Source organism: Cajanus cajan, chromosome 5 (genome assembly GCF_000230855.2).
Source record: "Cajanus cajan strain Asha chromosome 5, NIPB_CcT2T_4, whole genome shotgun sequence".
In the NCBI taxonomy this organism is placed as follows: Eukaryota; Viridiplantae; Streptophyta; class Magnoliopsida; order Fabales; family Fabaceae; genus Cajanus; species Cajanus cajan.
The window spans coordinates 25,017,596-25,025,207 of NC_138521.1; the positions used below are offsets into that span (position 1 = coordinate 25,017,596).

General features: G+C 38.1%; 1 non-coding gene across 1 annotated transcript; it reads right to left on the reverse strand.

Moving 5' to 3' along the window:
* Nucleotides 1-207: 207 nt before the first annotated feature.
* Nucleotides 208-314, reverse strand: LOC145958477 (small nucleolar RNA R71). The gene has a single exon (XR_014434318.1). It is a non-coding gene; the product is annotated as a small nucleolar RNA R71 (small nucleolar RNA).
* Nucleotides 315-7,612: the final 7,298 nt, after the last annotated feature.

Sequence of the window (7,612 nt, forward strand, 5' to 3'; positions counted from 1 at the left end):
GACCACTTAGAGGGGTTCTTGGAAATCTGTGAGACCCAGCAATTTGATGATGAAGTTTCTGATGGAATGCGACTCCGCTTATTCTCACTCACCTTGAGAGATAAGGCAAAGGTGTGGCTAAGAACAGTGCCTAGAGAAAAGATAGCAACTTGGGAATTATGTGAAAGAGCTTTTCTAGAGAAATTCTTTCCTCCTTCTAAAACTAAAGAATTGAGGAAGAAAATCACTAATTTCCAACAAGGCACTGGAGAGACTATTTATGAAGCATGGGAGCGGTTCAAAGGATATCTTCAAGCATGCCCACAACATGGCTTCAACCGTTGGCTTACCATCCAATTTTTCTTTGAAGGATTGGACCAACAAAGCACCATGATATTAGACTCAGCAGCTGGAGGATCTTTCATGGGGAAACCTATTAATGACTGCATGATTATTTTGGAAAATGTAGCCTCAAATCACAGCCAATACAGTGAAAGAGAAGTCACAGCAAGGAAAGGAACTCCGGGGCGATATGAAGTGAACAATATTGAGTTACTCTTAGCAAAATTTGATACTCTTAATCAAAGATTAGACAAGATGGAAAAAGCTAAGGTTAATTCAGTGGCTACAAATCAAGTATGTGACCTTTGTAGGGAACAAGGGCACACTGCAGTAGATTGTACCTCAATTTTTACTGGAGAAAAAGAAGATACTACTGAACAGGTGGCAGCTTCTCATAATTTCTATGACACTCCTCGAAGAGAGAAGAGTAATCCATATTCCAACACATACAACCCTGGTTGGAAGAATCATCCTAACTTTTCTTGGAAGAATAACCCAGTTCAAGGAACTAGCAATCAGCAACCTAATTTCCGTCCGTCCAATCACTTCATTAATGGGGAAGGAAATCCAGTACAGACACCCTCAATTCAACAAAGTGTTTCAAGATTAGAAAACCTTATGGAGAATTTTGTCACTAATCAAAAACAGACCAATGATTCAATGGCAAATTCTATTCAAAACCTTGCTGTCAAGGTTGAGAATATTACTCTCCACAACAAGATGCTGGAAAATCAAATTGCACAGTTGATGCCTAGTTCAAACAATTCTCCAGGTAAGTTCCCAGGTAAAACAGTTGCAAACCCAGCTGAAAATGTTAATGCTGTTACTTTAAGGAGTGGGAAGAAATTAGACAGACCTGTGTCTAATCAAAATGATAATATTGAGATTGATGAAGATGCTTCTCCTATGGTTGAAAAACCTGAAAAAGAGAGATTAGAAAAAGAAAAAGTATCTTCATCAAAGCCTCAAACTGTTTATCACCCTCCAATTCCTTTTCCTCAAAGGTTAGCAAGGACTAAACTTGATAGACAATTTGAAAAATTTTTAAATATGATCAAACAAGTGTATGTAAACATTCCATTTGTAGAAGCTCTACAACAGATGCCTACATATGCTAAATTTCTTAAGGATCTTTTAGCTAACCGAAGGAAATTGGATGATAGAGAGACTGTTACATTGATCCATCATAATTTGCCCAAAAAACTTAAGGATCCTGGTAGTTTCTCTATACCTTGTCTCATTGGAAATCTAAGGTTTGAAAAAGCCTTATGTGACCTTGGGGCAAGTATCAGTTTAATGCCTTTATCAATTTGCAAGAAATTAGATATGGGAGAATTAAAGCCTACAGCAATGTCAATCCAGTTAGCAGATAGATCTATAAAATATCCCATAGGAATTTTAGAAGATGTTCCAGTTAAAATAGGTAAATTTTTAATTCCGGGAGATTTTGTTGTTTTAGAAATGGAAGAGGACAAACAAATACCAATCATACTAGGTAGACCATTTTTGGCTACAGCAGGCGTGATAGTAGATGTCAAACATGGAAAATTGTCCTTATCCATTAATGATGAAACAATGGAATTTAATATTGCTAAATCTGTTAGACAACCTTCTCTTGAAAATATTTGCTGCAGGGTTGATATATTGCCTAAAGACATGGAGGAAGAAGTCATGAGATCTATTTTGAGGGATCCCTTGGAGAATTTTCTAGTTGGAGGAAAGCACATAGATCTTGAGGGGATTCAACCTAATTATGCTTGCTTGATCGATTCAAGTCCCCCGTGTAAAGAAAAAGATCCTCTAGTAGAAAGTCTTCTTGAGTCTTCAACAGATTGGCAAGAAGAAAACTCTCCAAGGTTAGAACTTAAACCACTTCCTTCATCTTTAAGGTATGAGTTTTTGGGGGCTAATTCCACTTATCCAGTCATAGTAAATTCAGCTTTAAATGAAAAAGAAACTGAAAAACTTCTCAATGAGTTGAGAAAATTTAGAAAAGTTATTGGATATACTATGGCTGATATAAAGGGAATTAGTTCTTCATTTTGTATGCATCGCATCTTCTTGGAGGAAGGATCCAAACCTTCTGTTGAAGCTCAAAGAAGACTAAATCCCAAGATGAAAGAAGAGGTAAAGAAAGAAATTTTGAAATTATTGGATGCTAAGGTAATTTATGCTATATCTGATAGTCCTTGGGTAAGTCCAGTTCATGTGGTTCCTAAGAAAGGTGGGATGACAGTAGTTAAAAATGATAATAATGAATTAATTCCCACAAGAACTGTGACTGGGTGGCGTATGTGTGTTGATTATAGAAAATTAAATAATGCCACTAGAAAGGATCACTTTCCCTTACCTTTTATTGATCAAATGCTTGAAAGGTTAGCAATGCATTCATACTTTTGTTATTTGGACGGATACTCCGGTTTTCATCAAATCCCTATTCATCCATTAGACCAAGAGAAAACTACTTTTACATGTCCCTATGGTACTTTTGCTTATAGGAGAATGCCTTTTGGCCTATGTAATGCACCTGCTACCTTTCAAAGATGTATGACTGCAATCTTTAGTGATTTATTAGAAAAAGAGATGGAAGTTTTCATGGATGACTTTTCAGTTTATGGTATTTCCTTTGATGACTGTCTATTAAATCTAACTAAAGTATTGCAGCGTTGCTCTGAAGTGAATTTAGTCTTAAATTGGGAAAAATGTCATTTTATGGTACAAGAAGGAATTGTCTTAGGACACCTAATATCTGGGAGAGGAATTGAGGTAGATAGAGCAAAAATAGAAGTAATTGATAAATTGCCTCTTCCAATTGATGTTAAAGGTGTTAGAAGTTTCTTAGGGCATGCCGGTTTCTACCGAAGGTTTATTAAAGATTTTTCAAAAATCTCTAAACCATTATCTAATCTACTTGTGAAAGAGGTACCTTTTAACTTTGATGTTTCTTGTAAGAATGCATTCTACAGGTTGAAAGAAGCTCTCACTACAGCTCCTATTCTGCAAACTCCTGACTGGAGCCTTCCTTTTGAAATCATGTGTGATGCAAGTGACTATGCTATAGGAGCTGTATTGGGACAAAGAAAGGACAAGAAGGTTCATGCTATATACTATGCCAGCAAGACTCTTGATGAAGCCCAAGCCAATTATGCAACAACAGAAAAAGAATTGTTAGCAGTCGTCTATGCTTTTGAAAAGTTCAGATCTTATCTTGTGGGGTCTAAGGTTATTGTTTACACAGATCACTCTGCCCTAAAGTATCTTTTTAATAAAAAGGATGCTAAACCTAGGCTCCTCAGATGGATTCTCCTTTTACAAGAATTTGATTTAGAGATTGTGGACAGAAAGGGAGTAGAAAATGTAGTAGCTGATCATCTCTCTCGACTTCCACAAGACCAAGCAACAAAGGAGGAACTCCCTATTAATGACAGCTTCCCAGACGAAAAGCTTTTAGCAGTTGTTGTGAAAAACAGTCCCTGGTATGCAGATTATGCGAATTACTTAGCATGTGGAGTCCTTCCTGAAGACTTTAATTATCAACAAAAGAAGAAATTCTTTAGTGACCTTAACAGCTTTATTTGGGATGAACCTTACCTATATAAGAGGTGTAGAGATGGTATCTACAGAAGGTGTATCTCAGAAGAAGCAGCTCCTCACATCATTCACTCATGTCATTCTTCCGCATATGGAGGGCATGCTAGTACGTCAAAAACTGCAGCTAAAATTCTACAATCTGGTTTTTACTGGCCAAACTTATTTAAGGATACTTGGAAGATGGTAAATTCTTGTGACCAATGCCAAAGATCAGGGAATATATCCAGGAAACATGAAATGCCATTAAATGGGATTTTAGAAGTAGAAATTTTTGATGTATGGGGAGTAGATTACATGGGACCATTCCCAAGTTCTAAAGGTTACAAGTTCATATTAGTTGCAGTTGATTATGTGTCCAAGTGGGTAGAAGCGATTCCCGCTCAAACGAGTGATTCAAATACTGTCATTAAACTCTTCAAAAGAATTATATTTCCAAGATTTGGGGTCCCAAGAGCTGTGATCAGTGATGGAGGCTCACATTTTATTGAAAGAAAGTTTGAATCTCTCTTAAAAAAGTATGGAGTCACTCACAAGGTTGGTACACCTTATCACCCTCAAACAAGTGGACAGGTAGAAATATCCAACAGAGAAATCAAAAAGATTCTTGAGAAGACTGTATCTACAACAAGAAAGGACTGGTCTTTAAGATTAGATGAAGCTCTTTGGGCCTACAGGACTGCTTACAAAACACCTATTGGCATGTCTCCATTTAGGCTGATTTATGGCAAATCTTGCCATCTTCCTGTAGAGCTAGAACACAAGGCTTTGTGGGCAATAAAATACTTTAACTATGACCTAAAGGATGCTGGAGAAAAAAGGAAATTGGAACTCAATGAGCTTGATGAAATCAGATTAGACTCATATGAAAATGCTAAGATTTACAAAGAAAGAACAAAGAGGTGGCATGACAAGCATATACACAGAAGAGAATTCAAGCAAGGGGACTCGGTGCTATTATTTAATTCCAGACTCAGATTGTTTCCTGGAAAATTGAAGTCAAGATGGTCAGGGCCTTTTACAGTTCAAAAAGTATATCCCTATGGAGCTGTAGAAATCAGAAACGATAAAGGCGACATATTCAAGGTCAATGCACAGAGATTGAAGTTATATTTCCATGGGGAACACTTAGAAAAATTATACTCTATGGTTCTTCAGGAACCTACTCAAGCATCATGAAAAAAAAAATAAAATAAAAAAAAATAAAAAAAAAATAAATAAAAAAAAAATTTCAGAGTTCCAGAGAGAATCACGACCGTGATTCTAAATCACGGGCGTGATCTTCTCTGGAAAATTTTTTGGAAAACTCCAGAGAGAATCACGACCGTGACTCTAAATCACGGGCGTGATCTTCTCTGGAAAATTTTTTGGAAAACTCCAGAGAGAATCACGACCGTGACTCTAAATCACGGGCGTGATCTTCTCTGGAAAATTTTTTGGAAAACTCCAGAGAGAATCACGGCCGTGATTTCCAATCACGCCCGTGATTCCCTGCTGACGCTCAACAGATGCAACCCGTGATTTTTGAAATTCCCCTTTCCCTTATATATTTTTCCCCCTCCTTTTACATTCTCACTTCTCTCAAACTTACGAACTCTGCCCATTCTCTCTTTTCTTCTCTCCCAAACCCTAGCTTCTCACTTCTTCTTCCTCTTCTTCCCTCTTCCTCCCACATTCACTCCTTCCGTTCATCCATGGCTCCCAAGCGCACCCGTACCGTTGGTTCGTCCTCCACCGCTTCCGATACCCACAGTTACGAGGAAGAAGTAAGTGAAATTCCGCACCTTCCTCCGAGGTTCTATCGGAACGATGAACAGCGTGAGCGGAACGAGGTATTACGCTTCCGCACTATCCATCCTACCAGGTATCTCGACTTCCCATTTATTCGTAAGTTGGGTTTACGTGCTGATATCAATTTCATGTTAACTAACATTGGGTGGACAACCTTTGCTACCATGCATAATGATGTTGTTTATCCTCGACTAGTTCTTGAGTTCTTGAGCTCTCTCCACACGGAAATATTATCTGGGCCAAATTGTTCTGAAGGTTTGATTTCTTTCCGTATGTTTAACCAAGAACACGAATTAACCCTGGCTCAGTTCAATAATATTTTTGGATTTCCCACTGGAGGGAGCACGAGAACCCCAAGTTCTTTCAACCCTGGTTCTTTTTGGTATAGTTTGACAGGTACAAGTAATTGGGTCGCTGGAAAATGTAATTCCTCTACTTTCCGCCATCCCGCCATCCGTATTATGCACCGCTTTATTGCCTCTACTGTTTTGGCCCGAGGTGATTCTGAAGGAAAGGTTCGTTTGAGCGACCTTTTACTTTTATGGGCTATGATGGAGAACAGAGAGGAGCCTATTGATTCTGGCAGTCATTTGGCACGACAGTTCCAGAGTATTTCCAATACCAGCCACGGTGCGATTGTGAATGGCGGCCTCATTACCACTATAGCCAAACACCTTGGCTATCACGCTTGGCTGGACCAGTTAGAATCACTCCCTGGAAGCCGTACTATTAATTTTGCTACCTGCTCTTCTATGAACTGCATTGCGAAAGATGAAGATGATAAATACTACTTTGTAGTAACCCAGTCGGGAGTGCACCACCAGTTACCAAATCCAACATACACCGTGAAGAACCGGGCTACACGGCAGTTTCCACTGGAGCCACTAGAGGACCTACCTCCAGCAGCTGAGGAAGCGGCTCCTGCAGATGAGGAAGCAGCTCCTGAACAACCCCCTCTACATCCTGGACCTGAGGTGGACAATGCTGCTATCCTGGCAGCTATTCAATCAATGGATAACCGGCTGAAACAAATGGATGAACGCTAGCAGCATTATAATTACATGGTTGATCAAATGTATCAATGGCACATTCAACGGTATCCAGATGATTTTCCACCACAGTGAGATCTTTCTTATTCCTTATTTTACTCTGATGCTTAGGGACAAGCATTCCTTTCTGTTGTGGGTTGGTTGCATATTCATGCATTTTATAATTTTGTCAAAATAATCTATCATGCATTCATTAGCTCTTTGCTTCGGGACAAGCAAATCTTTAAGTTTGGGGTTAGGAGGATGTACGCATTTCATTCATTCATGCAAAGTAAAAAAAAAAAATATAAAAAAATAAAAAATAAAAAATCATGCATATATACATATTCAGTTAATCCCAGCTTGAATTTGTGTTTGAAAAGTAAATATTTTTAATGAAATTGTTCGTCTTTGAAAACACTGAATGTGATGAATTGAATCTTGAAGTCTCAGAACAAAAGGTTGAAAAATTAGCTGGTTTTGTGGCTAGCACTTGGTTCTTAGTATTGAGGCTTGAAATGATCGAGAATTATAAAAATAGTCTCTTGAAGATAAATTCTTTTTAATTCGTGCTTAAAAGCTTTTGGGGGGTAATAAAAAAAAAAAAAAAAAAATCACCTAGCACCCCTTTGAGGTCATAGGTTAGAGGGAGAATATTCTTAACCTTAGAAAACTAAGGGAATTAATTAGCTACTGGGGAATTGTTTAGTAAAATAGCTAGACCCCCTTTGAGGCTACGTGTTCTTGAAATTATCATCCTCTCTACACTGATTGGCTACTGGGGAAATGTTTTAGGTGAGACAAAAACAAAAATAAAAATATTACCCCTATTTGTGTCACAAGCATTGAAAAATTATTTCTGTTAAATTATCTTCGTTTGACTA